The following is a 27337-nucleotide window of genomic DNA, read 5'->3' as shown; positions in this document are numbered from 1 at the left end:
AAAGCTCACAAAGAAAATCTCTTTTTAAAATATTTTCTAGCCTAGCTGTTCCAAAAAAATTAGGGGAATACACCAACAATTGATCATACATTTTTACTGCACAACTAGTATCTAAAAGGCCTTGCAGAGGCATTGTGGATTTTAAAATAAATCAAATACATGCTCTTGCCTTTAAAGACCTGGGGACAGAGTTGGGGCACCAAGTTACATGGTAAGACATAACAGAGATAGAAACAAACTGCTTAGGGAGCCCAGAGAAAAGAGAAGTTAATTAGAATTGGGGGTGTGGCAAAAAAGGCTTCACAGAAATAACAACTGCATTATACTTTAAATGATGGGTAGGAATTTGACAGAGGAAAAGGAAACTGGAAAATGCAGAGCAGGAAAAAACTAAAGGGAACAACATAAGAGAGGTATGGAAATTAGGGGAAAAAAAGACTATATTCAGGAAAAATTCAGAAGTAGGGCTGAAATGTGAAATGAAAGAAAAGATTGAAGAGAGATTGAGAAAGTCCCCAGACAGTATAAAAAAAGTTCACTGTTAGCAGTGGGGATTCAAAGAATTTTGAGCTGTAGAAACACACAAAATCTAGGTTCCTGCTATCAGATGAGTCTCTCTATAAATAAATATGAGCTAAGTTTTACTTTAATAACTATACTGTCTTACAGCCATCAATTCACCAACTCCTCTGTGAGAATTAGGATCAGAATAAATGCTGAGGCTGGTTAAATGTTAAATTTTAAAGAAGGTCCAGTTGCTCAATGGTCAACGTGATTATAAACAAAGAGGTTGATCATATACTGCCAACCAAACTAGGATTTTTGATAATAAAAATAATAAAGTTATTATTTTTGATAATAACTGTTAGTAATTATGTTAGGGTAAATTAGGAACATCCTAGGGAAACAGGGATATATGGTTATCTTAGTTATGAAAACTATCCAAATCACTGGGACGCTTTACTTTTTCTTTAAGATTCTCTCACAGCGGGAATCTCTGGTGGAGCAGAAGGAGAATCTAACATTTGATTCTGAGATTAGTGGCTATCTAATTAAAAGAGATAGGCACATGTTAAAAATGAATAACATCTATACTTTTTATAGTAGCAGAGACTTGAAGAGTGAATAGTTTCACGCAAATCTCTATAAGACTTCTTTACCTTAACTAATGACACCATGGGGCTTCCCTACTGGCTCAGACAGTAAAGAATCTGCTTGCAATGCGGGAGGACCCAGGTTCAAACCCTGGGTCGGGACGATCCCCCCTGGAGAAGGGAATGGCAACCCACGCCAGTATTCTTGCCTGAAAAATCCCATGGGCAGAGGAGCCTGCTGGGCCACAGTCCACAGTATCGCAAAGAGTAGGACACGACTGAGGGACTAACACTTTCACAATGACGTCATGAACCAAGAGGAACTACATACAGATTACTAACCTCACAAACACATTTAGACTCAGTCGGTATTTCCTGAGCTTCTGTGTTTAATTTCTACATTTGAAAACAAGTTAGTTTCTAAATATGCCTACCATCTCAAAGTATATTACTTCTTTGTTTTAACATACTGCAGGGGGAAAAAAAATCTGTTTTTATTTCTACAGTTACAGAAAGCACTTGATGGTTTGCAAAAGACTGTTATGTGGGTGGTTGCAACACTTGGCCTTTAGCCTCTTGCCAAATACCTCACCACATGTGTTCTGAATCACCAGTAAACCCAGATGCCCTCATCTGCAGTATCTCCAATCTAACAAGAAATTAATTAAGAGACAAAATAATCCTATGATCTTAATTAATGAAACTGAAACTTCTAATCTAATGTTAGGAATTTAGGAAAGTAATTTAACCTCTTTATAAACATTAATTTTGGTCCAAGTCTAAGACCTGATTAAACAAGGTCCTGACACTACAAAAAGACTTTTTATATTTAAAACTTCAAACTTCTTATATCTAAAAAATATATACAATCACCCTACGCCAAGGGTTGGCAACTTTTTCCGTAACAGGACAAATAGTAAAATTTTAGGTTTTGTGAGTCCGAGAGTCTCTGTTCCAACTACTCAGAGCCTGCTGAAGCACAAAAACAGCCACAGATAATACAAAATGAATGAGAGGTGCTGTGATCCAATAAAACTACTTACAAAAAGGTGGCTGGATTTGGCTCTCAGGACTGTAGTTTGCAACCCTTTAGAGCATAAACTTCTGTGAATCACTAGTGCCTTGGACAGTGTCTGGTATATAATATATACTCAGTTTTATTATGAAACACAGTATTTATCAATCAAAAAACATCAGCAAAATGTCTGAGCTACCTTGGTATAAACATTGTATTTAGTAAGTATTATTTGAGGCTTTAACTTCCCAGTTAGAATTTATAGGTTGGTATTTCTCTCACACAAAATACTTATTCTAAAATGTTTATTAATTAAAATTTTTTACTTTCATTTAATATTAATCATGGTCATGTCATACTGAACCCTGCTTATGCAAGATGAATGTTAATTTTCTGACTCCTCAGGGCTATTCACATAAATAGGCAATCTGATTACAAGGGCTAGAGCTGAAAGGTCATAGTAAGTTAAAGCCAGAGCTCATACCCTGGCAAAGGAGAGTCAAAGGCAAGTGAAAAGAACTCTGCTGAGGAAACTGGTGTGAAGAGAAGAGAAAGGAAGAAAAGACCTGTCTGTACTATGCAATGAAGACTTGAGAAATTACTCTGTATTATAATAATAAATTTCCTTTTTATTAGAGCTTCTTTGAAAAGGCTTCTGTTCTTTGCAACTAAATGATTCCCAGCTAGAAAATGGATCATGGAGCATTTTGGAGAAGTGCTAGGAGTTGAGCTGAATCTCTAACAAATGAATAGACAGGGCTTCCAGTCTAGATGGAGTAAGAGGGAACAGATTTACCCTCCTGCCAAAAAAAACTAAAAAACAGAAAAATATATGAAACTGGTTTTCAGACACTGAACAAGGGCTGGTATAGGAGAGTAAACCCATGAAAAGCGAAAAAAAATGAGCCCCTTCCCACAGCTCCCTCCTTAGTTTCCAGGGAGCAGAAGAACGAAGGAACCTAGGTGGAGCCCAGCACTACCCCTGGGTTGAGGACCAGAGAGAAGCAAGCTGCAGAGTGAGAATGGGGATCTAGATCTACAGAGGGGCTCCCTCAAGTCTTTCCAGAACAATATCACTACGTGCTTGTGAGGAATCTACACCGAGCAGGAGAAAAAAAGGAGCAGAGGGAACAATCTCAGAGGCTCAGACGGTGGTAGGAATAATTTTTGTGTTTCATTCAGAAAGAAAAAAAATCTCATACTTCACAGGATATCAGGTGGAATAATCCTAAGTTATTGCCTCAGGAGAGGAGCAAAATCAGCCCTAGATAAAATTTGCTCTAGTCCCACCTAACCAAGCATAAAAAATAAGCTCTGCAAGTGTCAAACTACTTCCAAGTCACTCAGCAGTGTCCCAGAATAAATATTTCTAGAAATAAAAAAATTTCCAGAATACAGCAAGGTAAAATTCATAATGTCTGCCATCCAATACAAAACTATCAGGCATAAAAAGAAATAGAAAAACACGACCTATTAATTAGCAATAATATCAAGAAAGTTATAACTAATCCATATGTTAAGGAAAGTAGAAGAATACTTAACTATGTTAAACAGTGCCATGGACAATATAAAAACACAAATCAAAGTTATCTCATCAGAAATGAAAAATAAATGTTTGAGGTGAAAAATACAATGGATAAATTATTAGCATCATTAATTCATTCAGAAATTAATGAAATGTCAGAATTAAAAATTAATAAATTTGAAGTACAGCAGCAGAAACTATATGAAATGAAGCACAAGAGTAATAAGCATGAAAAAAATGAACATTAGTAACCTATGTGACAACTTTATGTAGACTCAAATACATGGACAGAATCTGAGTCCCCAGTTTAGAGGATAAGTACTATATGCAAATCCAAAAAAAAAAGATAAATATAAACTTAAAGTAGTACATAAGAGCAAGCTATTTAGATGACGGATAGGAGAAAAAAATGAGAAAAGCTGTATATCTAGACAATTAATTTGACAATAACAGATAAGGAACACAAATAGAAGCTGTTGCCTCTTAAGAATGAAGCAATAAGACCCAGACTGAGTGAATGAAAGTTGCTCAGTCATGTCCAACTCTTTGTGATCCCATGGACTGTAGCTGGCCAGGCTCCGCTGTCCATGGAATTCTCCAGGAAAGAATACTGGAGTGGGATGCCATTTCCTTCTCCAGGGGATCTTCCCAACCCAGGGATCGAACCTTGGTTTCCCACAATGCAGGCAAATTCTCTTGACAATAACAGACAATGAGCACAGATAGAAGCTGCTGCCTCTAAGAATGACATAATAAGGACCCAGACTGCTGCTGCTGCTAAGTCACTTCAGTCGTGTCCGACCCTGTGGGACCCCATAGACGGCAGCCCACCAGGCTCCTCATCCCTGGGATTCTCCAGGCAAGAACACTGGAGTGGGTTGCCATTTCCTTCTCCAATGCATGAAAGTGAAAAGTGAAAGTGAAGTTGCTCAGTCGTGTGCAACTCTTAGCAACCCCATGGACTGCAGCCTACCAGGCTCCTCCATCCATGGGATTTTCTAGGCAAAAGTACTGGAGTGGGGTGCCATTGCCTTCTCCGACTGTGTGGATCATAACAAATTGTGGAAATTTTTTAAAGAGATGGGAGGGGAAAGGAAGTGTAGGACCAGAAGAGTAGTTAGTAAGACTCCTAGCAGCACCATGTGGCTGCTGCTGCAAAAAAAAAAATAAAAAAAATAAAAATAAAAATAAAGAGATGGGAATACCACACCATCCTACCTGTCTCCTGAGAAACCTGTATGCAGGTTAAGTAGAAACAATTAGAACCTTACATGAACAACTGACAGGTTTAAAACTGGGAAAGGAGTATGACAAGGCCATATATTGTCACCCTGTTTAACATGCAGAGTACATCATGCGAAATGCTGAGTTGGATGAATCACAAGCTAGAGTCAAGATTGCTGGGAGAAATATAAACCACCTGAGAAATGCAGATGATACCACTCTAACAGCAGAAGGTGAAGAGGAACTAAAGAGTCTCTTGATGAGGGTGAAAGAGGAGAGTGAAAAAGCTGGCTTAAAACTTAACATTCAGAAAACTAAGATCATGGCATCCTGTCCCATCACCTCATGGCAAATAGATGGGGAAAAAATGGAAACAGTGACAGACTATTTTCTTGGGTTCCAAAATCACTGCGGATAGTGACTGTAGCCATGAAATTAAAAGATACTTGCTCCTTGGGAGGAAAGCTATGACAAGCATATTAATGAGCTAGACAGCATATTAAAAAGAAAAGACATCACTTTGCCAACAAAGGTCCAGGTCCATATAGTCAAAGTTATGGTTTTTCCAGTAATTATGTATGGATGTGAGAGCTGGATCATAAAGAAGGCTGAGTACTGAAGAACTGATGCTTTCAGACTGTGGTGCTGGAGAAGACTCTGGAGAGTCCCTTGGACTGCAAGGAGATCAAACCAGTCCATCCTAAAGAAAATCAGTCCTGAATATTCACTGGAAAGACTGATGCTGAAGATAAAGCTTCAATACTTTGGCCACCTGATGCAAAACGCCAACACGCTGGAAAAGACCCTGATGCTGGGGAAGATTGAAGGCAAAAGGAGAAGAGGGTGGCAGCGGATGAGATAGATAGATAGCATCACCGTTTTAACGGACATGAACTTGAGCAAACTCCGGGAGGTAGTGAAGAACAGGGGAGCCTGGTATGCTGCAGTCCACGGGATGGCAAAGAGTAGGACACAACTTACTTACCGAAAAACAAGAAGTGTTAAGAAGCCAGATGTCCAAAGGACATAGAGAAAAAGGGAGCAGGGCAGGAGGACCAGAGCAGAAGGAAAACAGTATTTTTAATGGGCAACAGATTTGAATAGATACTTCACCAAAGACATGCCAATGGCAAATAAGCACATTAAAAGATGTTCAGTATCCTTAGTCTTTAGAAATGAAAACTGAAACAATGAGATATTGTTATGCTCCCAAAAGAAAAAACTCAATTTTAAAAAGACTAAACCAGAACCAAATGTTGGTGAGAGTATGGAGAAACTAGACCTCCCATGCACTGCTGGAGGTAATACAAAATGATACAGCTACTTTGGAAAAGACTCTGGTGGTTTCTTAGGAAGTAAATTTATGATCCAACAATAACACTCCTAAGTATTTATAAGAAAATGGAAAATATATATTCACATAAAGACTTGTGCATGAGTGTCCACAGCAGCTTTATTCATAATTGACCAAACTGGAAACAACCCCCAAATGTCCAGCTCCTAGTGAATGGCAGATCCATATAATCGAATATGACTCCGCAATATACAGGAACACACTGCTGATACATGCAACAATGTGGATGAAGACAAAAATGACTACATACTGTATGAATGCATTTATATGAAATTCTAGAAAAGGCAAAACTATAGTAATTTAGATCAGTGGTTGCTGGAGAGGAGGGGAAGGTCTGACTGAAGGGGCACAAGGGAACTTTTTAAGGCGATAGAAATGTCCTAAATATCATGGTTCTGGTGATGGCTGCTACATGACCACAAATATTTGTCAAAACCTACCTAACTGTATACTTTGTTGTTGTTGTTCAGTCGCCAAGTTGTGTCCAACAAAACTGACCAACTTTAAGTATACGATGAACTGCAGGGAAGCCTGGCATGCTGCAGTTCATCGTATACTTAAAGTTGGTCAATTCTGTTTAAATTACACCTCAATAAAACTAATTAAAGAATAGAGGAATGAACATATTTTCGTTTCATCATACCTGTCACTCACCCACATTTATCAACACCTGACAGACAATGGCAAAAGTCAGGAAAGAAGGGAGGTAAAGTTCTTTGATCAGGGAGTTGCCAGGAATGATAGAGTCATAAGGAGAAATAATAATATGCCTTTCTTATTCCATTTTAACCATTCCAATAATGAGAATAATTTACTTCTAAATGAGACCTTGACCAGGCCAAAATGTCATGTTTCATCAAAATACTATTTCTTACATAATGTTCTAAGGGCTACCTAAGTCAGAAGCATCTCAAGCCTCTTTCATCAGACATTCTAGGTGAAAAGTCCCCAAATCTACCTCCTGAACTGCTCCCAAAGAGGTCCTTTTGCAAACTGCATCTGAGAGAACCACTATACTGGAAGGAACATACAGATACGCACACACACACACGCACAACTGGGTCTGCAACAGTTCCAGGTCAACAGCATGCAACAGCACATGTGCTTTTCTTACAGGAACACAGAATCATCTCTCATGGAGCTACAAAGGGCTCAGATGTATCCTCTACAAAAATCACTTAAGAAAGCAGTGTGTCAGCTGCCAATCATCCTGGACTCTGGCAGGAAAACAATTCCAAGCAGAGGAAAAAAGATCCTTTGACCTTACCAAGTTTGAAATTCCACAACGCCACACTGCTTCCATTTCACAACTATACACTGGTTAGTAGCAGGTGGCAGCCACTTCAATTTTAATTACTATTTGTAATATTATAAGAATATTTTCTTTCAATACTCGATTTTTTAAAAGATAGATGCCATGTTCAGCCCCCTTTATTTCCCCCCCTTCATAAATTATATTGATTTATTGTTACAGATTTTCCTATGGGCTTTCTCTGTACATCAAGTTAATTTCAAACATCTTTAAAATCAAGTTTTACCACGTCAAAAGAAAACACAATGAAACTAAACAACATTAGGAACAGCAGAGAAGAAAGCTGAGTAAATTGGTCAAGGCCTTTAGCTTCATGAGGTGGTTTGGGCTTTTGGTTCCTTGTCGTCATTTCCTTTGGTGCCACAATATACACAAAATTTACCACTTTAATCTTTTCTGAGTGTACAGAATCAATAATACGAAGTACATTCACACTGTTGTGTAACCATGCCCACCATCCATCTCCAGAAACTTCTTCCCATCATCCCAAACTGAAACTCTTGTACCCATTAGACAACAAATTCCTACTTCCCATTTTCCCCCAGTCCCTGGTAACCACTAATCTACTGCTACATTCTTTCTCTATGAATTTGACTATTCCAGATACCTCTTACAGGTTGAATTGCACAAAATTTATCCTTCCATCATGAGTTTTTTCTACTAATTTTTATTGGATGTCTAGGCAACAGCATTAAGGATACAAAGACTGACAGCATACTGTTGTACCCTCATGAAACGTAGGCTCTGAACTGGGAAGTCACACATGTCAACATGGTAACTGCTCTAAGAGAGATACAAAGTACAATGATGGCACAGAGGGGCAATCAACTCTGGGTAGACTGAAGTTAGGCGAGCTTCCCAAGGGAGGTGGTATTTTAGGACAGTTTTAAAATATGATAAACTCACAGAACGGACATGGTTATTCCAGTCATCAAACAGTCCAAGAGAGAGAAAATTATGCCAGGCACTCCACACTCAGAACCACCAGAGTTCCTGATTTCCTTAAGGTAAGGGCTAATGCAGAGCCATGAAATACACATCTGAACAAGGTCAAGCAGCTCAAACTGAAGAGCAAAGTGCTTGGGGAGGAAGGTGAGGCTGGAAAGGCACTCAGGGGTCAGATATGAGAAAGTTCTATATCATCCAGAGTTTTACTTTATACTGCAGGCCAACTTGAGAACTTCAGAAAGAATAAAAACCAGAGATGGCTCTTACTAGAAGTACACATTCCCAGGATAACCCCAAAGGTTTTAATTTCATATGCCTGGAGGTTGGACCCCAGTAAATTTATTTTCAATGAATACACCTGGTGATTATAAAGCAGTTATATATCCATGGACTACTTTTGGGGAAATATCTCTGTAGAATATAGGAAGTTAATGATGACTTCAAACAGCAGAATAATATGAACAGTTTATCTGTTTGGGTTTATTAATTTCCCTCCCTAATTAAAAAAGTGCTTTTATTCAAAAGACATAAAAAAAACACAGAGAAAAACATTACTCAATTCTACCAGCTGGAGATAAATAGAGAGTTCATATTCTGGTGTATTTGTTTTTCTCACTTAATATTATGTTAATATACATTCTTAAGTAGAAGGATCATACTATACAAACTACTTTGAAGCCTATTTTCTTCACTTTAGTTATAAAAGTGGGTATTTCTCCCTTCTATTCTTTCTTAGTAAAAATTTTTGATGACTGCATAGCAGACCATAGGTAACATTTAGGTGTAACTATCCCTTATTTTTAAATATTTAGGTTATTAGCAATTTTTCACCTATTTTCCTGTACCACTGTCAGTGTCAACATTTGGATGGTATCTGGATTTAAGAAATATCACTTTGGTTACATTATAAGGGCTGAATGTGAAAAGAGGTTAAATTAAAGGCAAGGTGAAAGGCTATTATGATGGTCCAAGCAAAAATAATGAGATAGATCTCAAAGCAGTAACAATAGAAATGAACAGAGAATGGATTTGAAAGTCCATAATCTACATGTAAGGGTTTGTCATCTGATTAACATAATATGCAGAGAAGTAATTCTTTTTTAAAATAAATACTTATTAAACTCCTATAGTGTAGGAGTATCAAAGAATAATTATTGAGAAAAAATTAGAATTAAAAAACCACCATGCATTTTCACTTTTCTTGCTCTGTGTGTGTACACATATATGATGTGTAGGATCAGGTTTCCAATTGCATTTAAGTGATTTAGAGTATTCTTTTTTATCAGAGGAAAAACAATTCCGTGTTCCAGTTTTACAACTGCAAAAGCAGAGCCAGAAAGAATCACAGTTGTCAGCAAAAGCTTGACTCTCTGTTATTGAATATCTGGTGGGGCTATAGTGGGAAATTAACATATTAAGCAAGAAACTCCCCATGATCAAGTTTACTTCAATTTTTAAAGAATCTGTATCTACTGGGGCATTTTGCCAAAAAAGTAAATGCTTTATGCATTTGACTCCTTGTCATTTTATGTGGCTATTCTCCAATATAAACTTGAGATGTCCGCATTTCAAAATCTGCCAAGTATTGGAACCTGGGTCAAACAAAACACTTCTACTCTCTGTGACAAGTTAAAATTTATCAATGAAAAGAAATCTTATTAGGTAAAGCTGAGATCACATAAAAGTGTTTACAATAAACCAGTTTATTTCCCCCAAAAAGTTTTTTTTTAAAGATACTAATACCCATTCCACACTACTAAGCTTCAGATGACAAATGCAAGGTTTTATTATGATTAAACTTTTAGACACTTGAAGCAGACATATCCAAAGACTTTCTCTGGGTTTAAATCTTACATACCTCAACTGATGAAAAACTGAGAGGCATATCTTGCTTTCCTCTGAGGTAACATTCCTTTTTATTCATCTTTCTTATTTAAAAAAAAAAAAAAACTAGGTAAGTCTAATTTATCACTTTTGATGATTCCAAGCATCTGTATCCACTCAAAAAACTTTTACTCTGAAAAATATCCAAGTTTTTTTGGGTTTTGTTGTTGTTCTGTCGGTCAGTCGTGTCTGACTCTTTGCGACCCCATGGACTGTGCAGCACACCAGGCTTCCCCGTCCTTCACTATCTCCTGGAGTTTCGTCAAACTCATGTCCGTTGAGTTGGTGATGCCATCCAACCATCTCATCCTCTGTCGTCCCCTTCTCCTCCTGCCTTCAATCTTTCCCAGCAACAGGGTCTTTTTCAGCGCGTCAGCTCTTTTCATCAGGTGGCCAAAGTATTGGAGCTATAGCATCAGTTCTTCCAATGAATATTCAGGGTTGATTTCCTTTAGGATTGACTGCTTTGATCTCATTGCAGTTCAAGGGACTCTCAAGAGTCTTCTCCAACACCACAGTTCAAAAGCATCAATTCTTTGGCTCTCAGTCTTCTTCATGGTCCAACTCTCACATCCATACATGACTACTGGAAAAACCAGTTTTGACTAGATGAACCTTTATCAGCAAATTAATGTCTCTGCTTTTTAATATGCTGTCTAGGTTTGTCATAGCTTTTCTTCCAAGAAGCAAGTATCTTTTAATTTCACAGCTGCAGTCTCTGTCCACAGCGATTTTGGAGCCCAAGAAAATAAAGGTCTTTCATTGTTTCCATTGGTTCCCTATCTATATGCCATGAAGTGACTGGACTAGATGCCATGATCTTAGTTTTTTGAATGTTGAGTTTTAAGCCAGCTTTTTCACTCTCCTCTTTTACCTTCAAGAAGCTTTAAGTTCATTTTATTTATAGTAATAGGTTTATTGATTTTTAATGATCTTAAAAAAAAGTCTCCTTTAAAAGGCATCCTATTTATACTTCCAAACCACTTTCTCAAACAACAAATTACAAAAACAAAGCAAAATAATGTTAGAGTCTTACTTACACTGTACCTCATGTGTATGTAACTCCACTCTCCAAGAGAGTAAAATAAACATCTGGGTCTAGCTACCTGGTAATGTGTTAATACTATTTTGTTATTCCAAATTAAGTATGTAAAGTTATAACTGCAACATAATTCAGAATGAAAATCCAATGAACTTCAAGTAATTAACACAGAAAAATCAGAATATACTGTGACATAAAAACTAAAACATATCTTACTGCATAAGTTACTGGATTATTATACTATATTCTATCTTCACAATTAAATAATTTTGGGCCATATCCAAGAATCTAATCAGACTAGTTTAAATTGGGGTAAAAATCATTACAAATTTATCCTTTACTAATAATCTAAAAGATCTCAGTACATGCTAAAAAGCATATACCTCTATACCACAACTTCACTTATTGACATATACTTAAGGAATAGCAACAGCAACTATTATCATTAAAGAAATTTCTCTAAAGATAAATCTCATCATATGGGGAGGTGAGGCGAGTATAGGAAAAAACAGAAAAAGCCCAGAACAAATCATACAAGAGCTATGAGACAGTATTTTACGATCTTACATACATATAATTGAAATCACACAAACAGAAGACAGAGAGAAAACAGGTCAAAAAAGAAAAGCAGATAATGACTGAGAATTTTCCAAACTAAAAGATATAAACCACAGAACCAAGAAGCTCAAAGAAAACCAAACAGACACAGCATTTTCAAAAGTAAAGACACATTATATTCAAAGTCAGAGAAAATCTTAAAAAGACCAAAAAAAAAGAACATTTAATACACAGAGAATCAAAGAATTAACAATAGAATGACATCTTTTTTTTTTGGCTGCACCATGCAGCTTGTGGGATCTTAGTTCCCCAACCAAGGATCAAACCTAGGCCCTGGCAGTGAAAGCAACAAATCCTACCCACTTGAGCACCAGGGAATTCCGGAGACTGACATCCTTTAAGTACTAAAAGAAAAAAAGGCAACCTACAATTTCATACTCAGCAAAACATATTTTATTAAAATGAAGGAAAATAAAAGAGAAAAATATTTTCTCTTTCAGAAAATAAAAAAACTGAGTAATTCATTACCACTAGATTTGCCCTATAGTAAATTATAAAGGAAGTTTTTCAAGCAGATGGAATATGACAGCAGACAAAAGATTTTAACCACACAAAGAAATCAACAACACTAGAAATGACAAATGAAAGTAAATATAAAACCTCATTTATTTCTTATTTGTAGTTTCTCTAGAAGATAACTGTCTGAAACAAAAATATGTGTACTAAGTTCTGATAACATGCATTCAGTTCAGTTCAGTCACTCAGTCATGTCTGACTCTTTGCAACCCCGTGGACTGCAGCACACCAGGCCTCCCTGTCCATCACCAACTCCTGGAGTTTACTCAAACTCATGTCCATTGAGTTGGTGATGCCATCCAATCATCTCATCCTCTGTTATTCCCTTCTCCTCCTGCCTTCAATCTTGCCCAGCATCAGGGTCTTTTCCAATGAGACAGTTCTTCGCATCAGGTAGCCAAAGTATTGGAGTTTTAGCTTCAACATCAATCCTTCCAATGAACACTCAGGACTGATCTCCTTTAGGATGGACTGGTTGGATCTCCTGCAGTCTAAGGGACTCTCAAGAGTCTTCTACAACACCACAGTTCAAAAGCATCCATTCTTCGGCGCTCAGCTTTCTTTATAGTCCAACTCTCACATCCATACATGACTACTGGAAAAACCATAGCCTTGACTAGACAGACTTTTGTTAGCAAAGTAATGTCTGCTTTTTAATATGCTGTTTAGGTTGGTCATAACTCTAACATGTATAAAAGTGTCACATGTCTGCATGACAACAAATCCACAAAGGACAAGCAGGAAGGATCGGAGTAAATAGTTTTAAAATTCTCATAGTATGTTGCTGCTGCTGCTAAGTCACTTCAGTTGTGTCCGACCCTGTGCGACCCCATAGATGGCAGCCCACCAGGCTCCTCATCCCTGGGATTCTCCAGACAAGAACACTGGAGTGGGTTGCCATTTCCTTCCCCGATGCATGATAGTGAAAAGTAAAAACGAAGTCGCTCAGTCGTGTCTGACTCTTCGCAATCCCATGGACTACAGCCTACCAGGCTCCTCCATTCATGGGATTTTCCAGGTAAGAGTACTGGAGTGGGTTGCCATTGCCTTCTCCTCTTATAATGTGTGTGTGTGTGTGTGTGTGTGTATATATATATATATATAAATATAATTATATACTATTATATAATGGAAGACTTGCTTGGTTACAAATGTATATTACAAACCCTAAGACTACCACTAAATTAATTTCAAAAAGAGGTACAAATAAATAAGCAGATAATAGCAGATAAATATCAAAATTAAATAACATGTCATCTGGTATCAAAATCAGTGTTTCTTAGAACACAAAAAGAAGTAAGACACTATCAAGAAGCATGACAGCTGAAACGGTAGCCCAGCCTGCTTTTAATACTAAACTGATAGAAAAGTCAAAAAGCATTGACCAGCGCAAACATACCATGATGAACGCAGCTATTTATAATAGATGGGAATAATAAAAACTATCCAGGTAATACAAGAGAAAAAACACAAAAAACAGACAGAATAACAGAAAACAGCTGGCAGAGTGGTAGATTTTAGTTCGATCATATTATTAATTACATTAAATATAATAAACCTAAATACATCAATTAAAAGAGACTGTTAGATTAGATAAACAATTAAGTCCAACTGCATACTGTCTAATTTCTCAGGTAGCTCCAGAGGTAAAGAACCTGCTTGCCAATGCGGGAGACATAAGAGACATGAGTTCAGTCCCTGGGTTGGAAAGATCCTCTGGAGGAGGACATAGCAACTCACTCCAGTATTCTTATCTAGAGAATCCTATAGACAGAGGGGCCTGGTGGGCTACACTCCATAGGGTTACAAAGAATCAGAAACAACCAAAGCAACTTAGCACGCACACATATACCGTCTGTAAGAAACCCATTTTAAAAATAAAAGCCTAAGTAGGTTGAAAGTAAAAGGATGGGAAAAGCTATGTTAGGAGACAATTCTCCATGGGTCTCTGTTATGGTATCTGTCTATGAATCTACTACAGGTTGTAACTGACCTGCAACTACCTTCCACCTGTAGTTGCTCCTTAATAGTAGTCAATACGGAGAAGGCAATGGCACCCCACTCCAGTACTCTTGCCTGGAAAATCCCATGGACGGAGGACTGCAGTCCATGGGGTTGCTGAGGGTCGAATACCACTGAGCGACTTCCCTTTCACTTTGCACTTTCATGCACTGGAGAAGGAAATGGCAACCCACTCCAGTGTTCTTGCCTGGAGAATCCCAGGGACGGGGGAGCCTAGTGGGCTGCCATTTATGGGGTCGCACAGAGTCGGACACGACTGAAGTGACTTAGCAGTAGTCAATAAAGTGGAATGTCAGAAATCTACCGTTGATAGCCAGCATTTATGAAACTTATGGCAAATTAAGTTACCACCTTTCAAGAAGACAAAATCTCAGGCACTTCACAATTCTTAACATGATATATACCATTTTAGAAAATAATCAAAAGAAAGCAGGAGTGGCTATATTAATAAACAGACAAGGAAGACTTACAGAATAAGAAACATTACCAGGGATTAATAAGTCCTTTCACCAAGAAAACATAATAATTCTAAATATACAAGGACATAATAAAAACTTCAAAACACATGAAGCAAAAACTGATAGAACTGAAAGAGGAACAGGCAAATCCACAAGTTGGAGACTGTAACACTCCTCTCAATATTTGAAAGATCAAGCAGATGATAAACATAGGGAAAAATTCAACCTTACTATTGAGAGAAAATACACAAACTCACAACGAAAGAGATCATTTACACCTGTAAGAATTTATTTAAAACTTGAGAAGTTTGACAAATGTGAACACTGGTGAAGATGAGGGACATCAGAAACTCTAATAAACTGCTGGTGGGCAGTTTGATAGAACCACTCTGGAAAACAATTGGGCATTACCTAATAAAACAGAGAATGTGCACATTCTACCACAGCAATTCAACCCTTAGTATAAATTCTTATACATATGCACTTGAAGACATGCTAAATTCTTATACAAATGCACTACAAGGCATGTACAACAGTTTTCATAATGGCATTGCTAATAACTGAGGATCTGAATAACTGAGGATTCAAAAAAACAGGAAACAACTCAGATGTCCAAAGATAAGAGAATGAAGAAATAAAACTGATATATTCCTATAACACAATACTATACAGCAGTAAAAATGAATGAATTAGGGCTGTATAATACAACACAGATAACGCCTTATAACATAATGTTGGGTTGGCGGGGGGTCACAGAAGAACAGATACACATAAATAACTCTAAAAAGATAAAAGCCAAATAATATATTGTTTAGAGATGTTTACAAATGAGGTAAAACTATAAAGAAAAACAAGGAAATGATTAGATAGGAGAGGAGAAGGCAATCAGAGACTTCAAAGATATTTGTAACGTTCTATTTCTTATTCTGAGTAGAAAAAAGATTTTAATTAATTTACTTATTTTAACTGGAGGCTAATTACTTTACAATATTGTGGTGGTTTTTGCAATACATTGACATGAATCAGCCACAGGTGTACATGTGTCCCCCATCCCAATAGCCCCCCATGTCCCTTCCCATCCCATCCCATCCCTCTAGGTTGTCCCAGAGCTCCAGCTTTGAGTGCCCTGTTTTCGAACTTGGACTGCTCATCTATTTCACATATGGTAATATACATTTTCAATGCTATTCTCTCAAATCATCCCACCCTCGCCTTCTCCCAGAGTCCAAAAGTCTGTTCTCTATATGTGTCTCTTTTATATTCTTTAATTTATACATATTATAGATATTCTTTTATTATATATTTATAATTAAAATTCATATTAAGAATAAGTAATAAATGTAGATTCACTTAGCAAATATTAAAAACAAAAAAACGTTAAACAAAATCACCAAATAAAGGACAATACCCCTGATGTTCCTCAACATTGAGAGGTACATGGCCACTCTAGATACCGGTTATACCTGGCCCGATATAAAACATGAAACAACATGCCAGCAAGGCAGTGTCAGGTAGTTACTCTTCAGCAGGAGTTTTCACACCCATTCAGGGAGTTTTCCCTTTGGCCTTCCAGGTGGCAGGTTAAGTAAAAGGAATGAAATCACAAAGGCTGGTGCAGTATTTAACTTAGCTTGGAAATACTGATTAGTAATCACCATCTTCATCTATAGACAAAGATTACCAGACACAGAATAAACTTGCTCAACTATAAGAGTTATACCCAGGGAAGCCCAAAGCAGTTGTCTCCCACTGCTATTAATATTTACAGTTTATTCACAGTCCTCCCAGTCCATATATATGTACTTTACTAACCATGATTCATTTTTATTAAAAGCAATGGTGCTCGGTTACACAACTGACATTCTATTTCTATCATTTCCAGGTGAATAAAGCTAGAGTGTTAACCCAAAACCAAAACAGTCCAAAAAAAAGAAAAGCTATTAATTCTTTACTCACACTAAGTGAGATCAAATTTAGAATGGTACTAAGCTAAACAGCTATTAATATATTTCACTTAAAATGCCAAAGATTTTAAGACACCATTAATTTTTATACTACTAAGAAAGAACATTCTTCCAATTAAATATGCCACACCACTGATTGGTGGCTTCCCTGATTTTTTACCAAATGAAAGAATCTGAATATGGGAAACCTGGGTTCAATAACCTGGGTTGGGAAGATCCCCCGGAGGGGTGCAAGGCAAACCACTCCAGTATTCTTGCCTGGAGAATCCCCATGGACAGAGCAGCCTGGCGGGCTACAGTCCAGGGGATCCAGAGAGTAGGACAGGACTGAGCAACTAAGCACAGCACAGCTGATAGCTCAGATGGTAAAGAATCTGCCTGCAATGCAGGAGACCTGGGTTCGATCCCTCGGTCAGGAAGATCCCCTGGAGAAGAAAATGACAACCCACTCCAGTATTCTCGCCTGGAGAATTCCATGGACAGAGGAGTCTGGTGGGCTACAGTCCATGGGGTCCCAAAAAGTTGGACATGACTGAGCGACTAACACTCTTTCTTTAACCACTGACTGTAAGCTACATCCCCTAATGAGCTATAAAAATGGGGAGGGGGAGATAAACATCTTAGATTCAACTGAATACAAAATAACTCTTCCAGTTTTCCACTAAAATATTTAAGATATGCTGCGTTATTCTCTCCTTTGGAGACAAAATCCATTCAAACAGAAACTGGTCCCCTACTAAAAACTTTCTAAGATGTGTTAGGCTGTATTTTCTCACTCAATACCAAGGTTATATTTTCTCACTCAGTACCTCTCCTTCTTCATCTACTCTAAAAACACAACTCTCACTATCAACAAAACTGGAGAACAGCTCTCTTCGTTCTGGATGCTAAATGAGCTTCCATCACTGATAAAAATCATCAGAAGTTGTAAGGGCTTTCATAACCTGGAGACTTTCACATAATGTTCTGGAGTAAAGACAGACAGACAGACAGACAGAAAGCACAGCAAGTTATCCCAGAGTAAGTCTGCTCCCACATGTCAGAGACTGTGCAGTCAGAATGGGGTAAAACAAATCTCAGTCCAGCACACAAAATGAATGTTTTCATCTAAGTGGGTTGTGCTCAACTACTAGCTCTGAATAACTGGGAGGGCAATTCTATCAGTTTATAGGCAAAAGTGAAGACAATCAATTGGGCTTCCCATACTCTGTCAACTTGCAAACAACAGGACCAGATAAACAGCCTCTTGTTCACAGATAGATAAACTTGGGGCTTATACAAACATTAAGTACATCTTATTAAACTGCCAAAGAAATGAATCTGTAATGAAAAATGGTACCTGAAAATGTATTTAAGGCAATCAAAATCAATCAATCAATCAAACCTGGAGCTCAAGAAGGGGTATAAGTAGTATGGGATAAATAGATCAGCAGTGGTGCTGCATTCAGTTGCTCAGTCGTGTGGTGCTCCACACCAAGTTAATACATGGAGGTCAGTTTAAATTGCTCTGTTTAAATTTAATACTCCACCTCATGCAAAGAGTTGACTCATTGGAAAAGACTCTGATGCTGGGAGGGATTGGGGGCAGGAGGAGAAGGGGACGACAGAGGATGAGATGGCTGGATGGCATCACTGACTCAATGGACGTGAGTCTGAGTGAACTCCGGGAATTGGTGGACAGGGAGGCCTGGTGTGCTGTGATTCATGGGGTCGCAGAGAGTCGGACACGACTGAGCGACTGAACTGAACTGAAAGATTTTTTAAAGAGAAGATACACAGTTTAAAACATTCAACATTTATAAGATAGTCTTAAAAATTGGGAAGCTGAGAGTACAAAAATATAAAATAAGCTAAACTTGTATTACATAAAACAAAGTATTTTTTATTTGTTCCCAAATTTCGTAATTAAAGCTACAATTCTGTATATATGCTTTTTAAAATGCTTACTGCATCATGCTTTTTAATAAAACACATAAAACAGAGTCTATGCTGCAAAAAAACAGAAACCAAAGAGTTTAGACTGATTTTAAAAAATTATCTATAACACTATTCAAATGCAGTCTATGAATGAACTGTTTGTTATAGGTTTGCAACAAGATAAGTATCAAACTAGAAACTCTTATAGTAGTTTGACAGGGGAATTCTATACCTGTTTAATAATCATTTAAAAAAAGGGAGCTTGTATTTTGCTTGTTGGGTTTTCTTTCTCATTTCATTTTTCTAGTACTTACTTTTAATGTATTTTAAATAAGTATCAGAAAAAAAGACATTCTTCACCACAATTAGTTTGAAAAGTAGTTATATAAGACATATCAGTTATAAAGCTTTATGTGCCAAATAACATCAAAATATACAAAAGTTAAAATAGAGATGCAAAGAAAAAACAAAGAACAAAATAAAGTGGGAAAGTTTCATGACCTATTAGATTAAAATTAAGTAGAGAATGAAAACCAATTATGAAATGTCACATTTTCTTCAGGAAGTCATCTGTTATAAGATGTACCATCAGTTTAGAACCAGCTTTTCAGGAGAAGAAAAATAGCTGTGTTAAATGCACACAGTGTGAGGTGCATTAACCTCAGAAATACTAGAATTTTTAAAAAAAGAATTAATCAAGGAAATAATAGTAGGGCAACAATTTGGCATCAAATAAATAGAAAACTTTGCAACAAAACACTTATAAAGATATTGAAAATATTATAGACCCTAAAGTATACCTCAACAACTTTGAAAAATTACGAAGTATCTAAAGCATGGCAAAAACTGGTTTTCTATCATTTCCCACTATAAATTACTTAAGGATTCCTGTTTGCTTTTGCTTTTTTGATGCTCCTGGGTAAAACTATTATGAAGGAGGTTTGCCAATTTTAAAAACTTTTAAAAACTACACTAAATGACTTAAAACATGCTAATCTCTTCAGCCTTGCAGTTTTCTAATTCACTTCTATATAGAACTCCAGGGAAAAAGTCAAAGTACTCCATAATGTCAGATGCTGCTCTGCTATTCTCTTCCTAGCTCCTTATAACCTTATTAAAAATCCAGGATATTATTAGGATATGGGTAGCAGCATTATTTTGCTTTCTCAAAAAAGGTCACAGTCTGTCTGGTCTTTCTTCTTTGTGGCCCACTGGAAAAGTGCTGGCCTAACGTAGCCACCCTCATATAGCCATACGGTTGATTAGGTAAAAGCTGGCTAAAGAGATAAAGGGTTATATGAGAGCATTACCTGAAACACTACCACTATATATATGTGTGTATATACTGCACACATTACACACACAAAAATATACACACTGTACTAGACATGACTCAAAGCAACATTATTAACAATTTATTCTAAGTAATAACACAAAAGTATTTTCCACCTATGCTATACACTCAATCATCTAAAAGTTACCCTCCAAAGGATGATCCTACTTCTTAGACTGGTCTGTCAAAAGGACCGGTTCTCATGATAGAACCAAACTTATAAGAGAAAGAAGTGTACTGAAGATAGGATCCTTCTGAAACTGTTCATTTTAAGTCAGACTTTTGAAAGCTAAGTTTTCTTCCATTCCCATACCTAAAACTTAAACCAAGATTCAACTAAATGTGTTCTAAACGCCTCATTTAAGATACAAAAGTTTTTATAAAATGAAAAAATAAATGAAACGTATTTACCATAAGAACAAACTAGGAAAAATATTTGTAACTCAATTCACAGATAGGGACCAATTTTCCTAACATATGAAGAGCTCCTTGGAATGAACAATCAAAAGACCAAGACTCACAATAGAAAAGTGGGTAAAAGATAAACGAGTAGTACCCTGAGAAGGAAATACAAATGGTTCTCAAATATATGGAAGGACACTCAATCTCACTTGTAATAAAAGACTGTAAATTAAAACTACACTGAGATCCATATGTTTTATCTATTAGACTGATAAAGACCAAAATATCTGAGACCATAACCTTGGTGAAAATATGGAAAAAGTCTCATTATTGCTGGTGGGAAACTATAACACAGAAACCACCTTTGTATTATAGTTTTTCTTACCGGGACTATCTTTCTAAGACATTTTAAAAAATGTAGTACACAAGATATATTCAGCCTGGTGTGAGCTGTTGGTCATTAAAAAAAAAAAAAAACTATTGTAGTTATCTGCTTTTATAGAATATTGTTCACAAAAGGAAACAGGTAGATAAGTTTATGAAACTTAGATGATAAAGTAGCAGTATTGACAACAGTACTGCTCCATCTGAGGTCACCTCATGACAGCTTATTGTGCACTTAGTGGGTGTTTAATTAAATTTTCTGGGTGAATGGGACCAAGAATGATGCTGAGGGATGATCAAAATGGTGTAAAACAAGTGAGAATAAGAAATTAACTAAATTTATCTGAATTGGTAAATTAATTGCTTAAACACTATACTTTTTCAAGAACAAAGCACTGTACACTGACAAATGTTTCCTGAAAAATGAGTCAGCAAGCAACAGAGGTATAGCGTACTTTAGCAGTAACGGTCCCCTAGTGAGTCACACAGTTAGGAAACTCCTCCCACACCAACTCCGGTCCTGGCTACATGATCTGAAGGCTAGCTGCTGGAAACACATAGATCTCCATCACTCTAGCACGAATATCCAGACTATGAGTGACACCATTCTAGGCCAAATAGCTTCCAGATGACCACTCAGCTGACCCAGCCACATAAGCAAGCCCAGCCAGAAGCAGGAGCAGAATTGCTGAACTGAGCCCATGCCAGAATGATGGGCTAACAAATGGCTATTGTTTTATACACTAAATCTTGGGGGAGTTTTGTTATATAAAAATCGATACCAGTGGGGAGGTGAATAGGATTGGTGGTCAAGGAAAATTTTTGCTTTACCTGTTTTCTGCTTTTTAAATTTCACAAGAGCATATTCGTATACTATTTAATTAACTTATAAAAATATTTTTATATCAGACTGATGTTATAGTAAAGCCCTACTATCACCTTATAAACACATATACATAAAACAAAATAATTCAGTCCAAATGGGAAAATGAATTTGAAAGGAGACATTAATATTGCTCAGGAAAAACAGGGTCAGTACAAAGTTGCAGGGTATATTTAATACAAAAAAAAAATTAGTGAATAAGAATACATTCATGATCAATGTCTTAATAATGGCTATTATCAGATTCTGGAAGTATTAGGAGACATACATCTCAGATTTTGCTTCCCTGCTTCTTCTGTTTATGCAGCTAACGACCTAGTACATATTCCCTCATTTTAGTTCTCACATGCTATGAAGTAAACATAAGCTGAATAACTTCAGGCAAAAGTTAGTTAACCTCTTCATGCCTCATTTCCTCAACTGTAAAATGGGGATAAAAGTACTTAGTTTACAGAGTTGTGAAAATTAAAACACTTAGAATAAGACACTCAATAAGGGCTCAATAAATGATCTATAACCTCTGTTAGTAAAATGATGTAAACTTAAGGTCTTTTGACTAACTTGGCTTCTATTTTATAACCACTAAGCATCATCAACCAAAGTGTGATACATCAAAATTAATTTGAAAAAATTTCCTAAAGACTTCATAAAAAAAAGACAATCTTATTAAAATGCAAAACAAAACCTGGGAATATACTTTTTTTTTTAAATGAAGAAAACGGAAACTCCAAACAATAACAAATTCATTTGGTCCACATTTCACAATTCTAAATGGGTTTAAAAACCAAAGGTTTCAATTTGCGTGTGTGTTACAAATTCAGAAAAGGCAAAAAAAGGGAGGGATAGTTCCTACTGTCGCCTTTGCAATGGCCTCTGGCACAGACACCTCCAACTCATTCTACTACCATTTAAAACAACAAAAAAAGACGACTTTAGAAAATAAGGCTCTTTCATAAGAAATACACTTAAACTGCAATATTGGAAAACTGTAGTTACTCCTTGATCAATGGCTTAACACTGCCCTTTTTCAGGGCAAGATCAGGCCTGGATAGTTTTCTGTCTATATATGTATACATCAACAATTTTAAAAAAGAAAAATCAAGCCTGGGTAGGGTACTTAAAAAAAAAAAAAAAGACGATTTTTCAAGTGTTTTAAACTGGTAATCACCTAGACTTTAGACATGTGAGTCAATGACCAACTGGAAAAAGCCTTATACCACAATGTACAGGTAGTTTAGTCTGTCCTATTGTGAGGAATGAATAAATGCTACAAAAATTCCATTTTTCATTCCAACTCAACTCAATTTAAAGAGCACCTGGTATACACCTAGTAATGTGGCAGATTCCAGACTTAGAAGGGCTGCTGCTGAGTCACTTCAGTCATATCCAACTTCGTGTGACCCCATAGATGGCAGCCCACCGGGCTCCCTCGCCCCTGGGATTCTCCAGGCAAGAACACTGGAGTGGGTTGCCATTTCCTTCTCCAATGCATGAAAGTGAAAAGTGAAAGGGAAGACGCTCAGTCCTATCCGACTCTTAGCGACCCCATGGACTGCAGCCCACCAGGCTCCTCCATCCATGGGATTTTCCAGGCAAGAGTACTTAGAAGGGTTAGAAAAGAAAGAAGTACTTAGAAAGGTTAGAAAGAAAATAATAGTTATGTTACTATATATGCCAGACAGCTGCTGGTTACTAGTATTTAATCATAATCATCCAGTGAGGTAGAAATTACTAAAACTCATTTTACAGAGGAGGAAATTAAGGCTCACAGAAATAAAATAACTCGTCCAGGGTTTCTCAGCAGGAGTAGGGTCCTGGAATAGGGGTGTGGGGCAGGAGGAACACAAGGGTAGTGCCAAATGACTATTCCTACAGACAAATACAACACTCAGTGTAGTCAGTCCTTTATCAGCAATGTGAAAGGAGGCTAGGACTGTGGGAAACCAAAGAGGATCTTTTGGGAATGGGCAAAGGAGTCACAGAGGCTTTAAAGTGGTTAATCTTTGAGTTGTTACTTTAAGGATGAGTAGATTTATAAACTTCAGTGCCAAGGTTCACTCCCACCTCCCCTCATCCCCAATATATCAACCAAAATAAATTACTTACTTGAAATTGAGAAAAACAATTTTGAGAGAAATCTTCCTCAGATATTTTATTCCATAGTTTTAAAACAAATAATATGATGACAGATTAATTTTTAGGTTGCTTTTATGTGGCTTGTCTTGGTTTTTATTCTGAAATGAAATTTAGATTAGTCATTTTCTTGTTCTGAGAAACTAGGAGTATGCCAACATGTTTTAACTTCACATTTTTTTTCACACATCAACATGTATTCTTACTTACAGAGTCTTTCATTTCACCATCTCAAACAATAGCTAATTTAATATATAAATTTACTTTTAAGTATAAATATATATGCAAAATAAGATAGTTCTTTTAATTCTTGTTATACTTCCTTGTTAATTATAATAAATAGAAGAAAAATAGAAAACTGTTGTTAAACTGTTATATATTACACAAGCATTTTTGAGGTAACACGCTTTTTTAAATTCTTTGAATCATTTATATAGTAAATGCTCTCTTAACCCAAAGAAAATTAAATAACTGTCCCCAAGGAAACTGACCTCAAAATCTTGGTACTTCCCACAGCTATCATCTAAAAAGAAAACAGAATTGGACCAAAAAACCCTTAAATTTTCCAAAGACAATTACTGCTCTTTTTTCTCCAAATTTACACTGTTAGGCATATATTCAATTTCTGCTGCAGAAAACAGTCCAGTTTGCCAATACTAATTAAGCAACAAAATATTTTTCACTCAAAAACGAAATACTTAAAAATCTACCAAGAACTGGAAAAAACACAGGTCATCTGGAAAACTTTAAAAATGACAAAAAATAAAAACAAAAAATACCTCACCCAACCACACACCAAAAGGTTACACTGACTGTCGTTAAGAGGGTTTTACTTATAATTTGTTTTAGCTTCAAAATGCACCTACTTTATGTCCAGACAGTGAAGAATTTTTCTTTAAATTGCCTAAGACACCTACTCCTGCCTTATCTGGAAATTCTACGTTAACACAATTTTACCCACAGTTTACTGTACCTCAACTCCCATTGTTTATTTCCTCTCTCATTCAGTATCACTGTGGTGTTAAAAAGGCAGTCAGGTACCAAAGTGACATACACCATCCCATGTTCCATATCTTAGTAAGTTTCCAAGTATTTCTCGGAAATATATAAGGCTAATGGCAACATCCTCTGAAGCCTACTTAAACCCAACCTACTTAAAAACTCATTTTCCACTCATTTTTAATTGAACAAATTCTAATCAAATCAAAAGACCAGAAAATGTTTAAGTACAGTACCAGAGGAACTCTGAAAGGTCTCCTGATCCATTGCCTTTCCCTTTGGAAATCTATATACATACAATTCTAGTATCAATTTTTATTTATATCTGTCCTAAATTTTTGTTATAGACTAATCTATAGACATATATGTTATAGACATTATTTTTTAAAAAGAGAGAGCTACAATCATCACAAAACAAATCCAGCTACAACCTAGTCTATGGGAAGAGTCTAAACACTATTGAACACAGTAGGCCCTCTGAGATTTCTAAACTGTGTACATGCTTTTTTTTTTTTAACAATTCCTCTAAACTTCTGTATGTTTGTCTTTCAATTATAACCAAGGCCTTTCCAATTATCAGATGTGGGGAGACAGTGTGAGGTAGTAAGAGCTGAGAGTCAAAATCCCCAGTTTTTAGACCCAGGCCCACACCAACCAATTATAGGATATAGGACACTAGACAAATCCTTGAGTTAATCTATCTAGACATCAGTTTCCTTTAAATAAAATGAAAGAATTTCACCAGAACAGTGTTTTCCAACCCCTTTCACATTGTAAATCATATTCATTCAGCACAATAGCCAATAAGTCGTCTTTGGAGGCATCAACATTGTGCTTGATGAGAAAAAATTATGTTTTCTTTATATAATTATGAAAGAAAATTAAACAAAGCTTGTAGCAACATGAATGGGTTTCAAATCCAACCTTTTCCACATTAGGAACATTTCAAAATAACAATGATGCTTAATTTTTGCAGAACATACATATGCTATTAGGCAGTCACCTTGCAGCAAGCTAAATGGCACATCAGAAAATGGCTAAGAGGATCCAATACAGGCAAAGGTACAGACAAGACCTAGGCCCCAGAGCAACATCCTGCCACCCTATCCTTTCATCATCAGATGATGCTCTTTCGAGCACCCAGAGTTCAAACTCCAGTAACAGTTCCATGATCCCTTCTCCATAAGAGGCAGCTACAGTCGCTGGTTGGCTGAAGCAGATTTCAAGTATCAATGGTAAAGCACTTTCTTTAACGTATTTAAAATACCAAATGGAGCAATAACTGCTGGTTGTGCTCATCATGGGGCTTCCTTGGTGGCTCAGATGGTAAAGAATCTGCCGGCAATGCAGGAGACCCAGGTTCAATTTCTGGGTTGGGAAGATTCCCTGGAGAAGGGAATGACAACCCCACTCCAGTATTCTCACCTGGAGAATCCCAGGGACAGAATCCCAAAGGGAGCCTGGTGGGCTACAGTCTATGAGGTCGCAGAGAGTCAGACACGACTGAGCGACTAACACACTTGTGCTGTGCTCATGCAATCTGCTTAAGGAGCCCCACAGCCTGCCTTCAGACTCCACTCTACTAGGGTCTACCACCTCCAGAGAGCCACACAACATCAAGCGGAAGCTCTGAATTAGAAGACCTCTACTAAAACCTAAAATTAAACAGTACTGCAGTAATCATTTGACAACTAAATATTTACGACTACTATGACCTTATATTTTTGTTCTTCCTTACCAATTGTTGCAAGCACAACATAATCTAAAAAAATTAACTTTGAATAAGTATCACATGCACATGGCAACAAACCTCCAGAAGTTACTGAAGAGTATACTTTAAAAAAAATCAGATTCCCACGTTTGTCCTGTAGGCCACCAGTTACCCTCACTGGAGGCAACCACTGTTGCAAAATTCTCATGTATCCTTTCAGATATATGTGTACATATATATACAATATATATTTATTTATAAATATATATTTATATTTATATATAAATATTTAACTTATATTATATATATATGTGTGTGTATATATATATATTTTTAAGCCACACAAATGGTAGCATACCACATATGGAGCCTTGCATCTTGCTTTTTTTCCTTTTAATATATCTTAGACATGGCACCAGAGCAGTACATATAGTACTGCCTCATCAATTTAAGGACTTGCCTAGTATTCCACTGAAGAGATACACCATAATTTACTTAACTACTGATTCACGCTTAGGTTATTTCCAACCTTTTGCAATGACAAACAATGCTGCCACAAATATTCTTACATGCTCATTTGACACATACATAAAATCTTT

The 27337-nt window shown here is 36.7% G+C and overlaps 1 protein-coding gene across 17 annotated transcripts in view; it reads right to left on the bottom strand.

Annotated features, from left to right (window-relative positions):
• REV3L (REV3 like, DNA directed polymerase zeta catalytic subunit) overlaps positions 1 to 27337 on the bottom strand; it is a 177994-nt gene that overhangs the window by 143432 nt on the left and 7225 nt on the right. For 8 of the 17 annotated variants that reach the window (XM_086317268.1, XM_086317275.1, XM_086317267.1 and 5 more), the window contains exon 2: positions 24002 to 24129. The exons of the other annotated variants lie outside the window; for them this stretch is intronic. The gene's annotated coding sequence lies outside the window, so the exon portion shown is untranslated. The remainder of the gene's footprint in view (positions 1 to 24001; positions 24130 to 27337) is intronic. 17 annotated transcript variants of the gene reach the window in all.

The sequence above is a fragment of the Bos grunniens genome, chromosome 9, assembly GCF_055505025.1.
Source record: "Bos grunniens cultivar Pamir isolate PY7600 chromosome 9, Bosgru_T2T1.0, whole genome shotgun sequence".
Lineage (NCBI taxonomy): Eukaryota > Metazoa > Chordata > Mammalia > Artiodactyla > Bovidae > Bos > Bos grunniens.
Note: the sequence above shows the minus strand (reverse complement) of the source record. Positions and strands in the feature narration are given on the sequence as shown.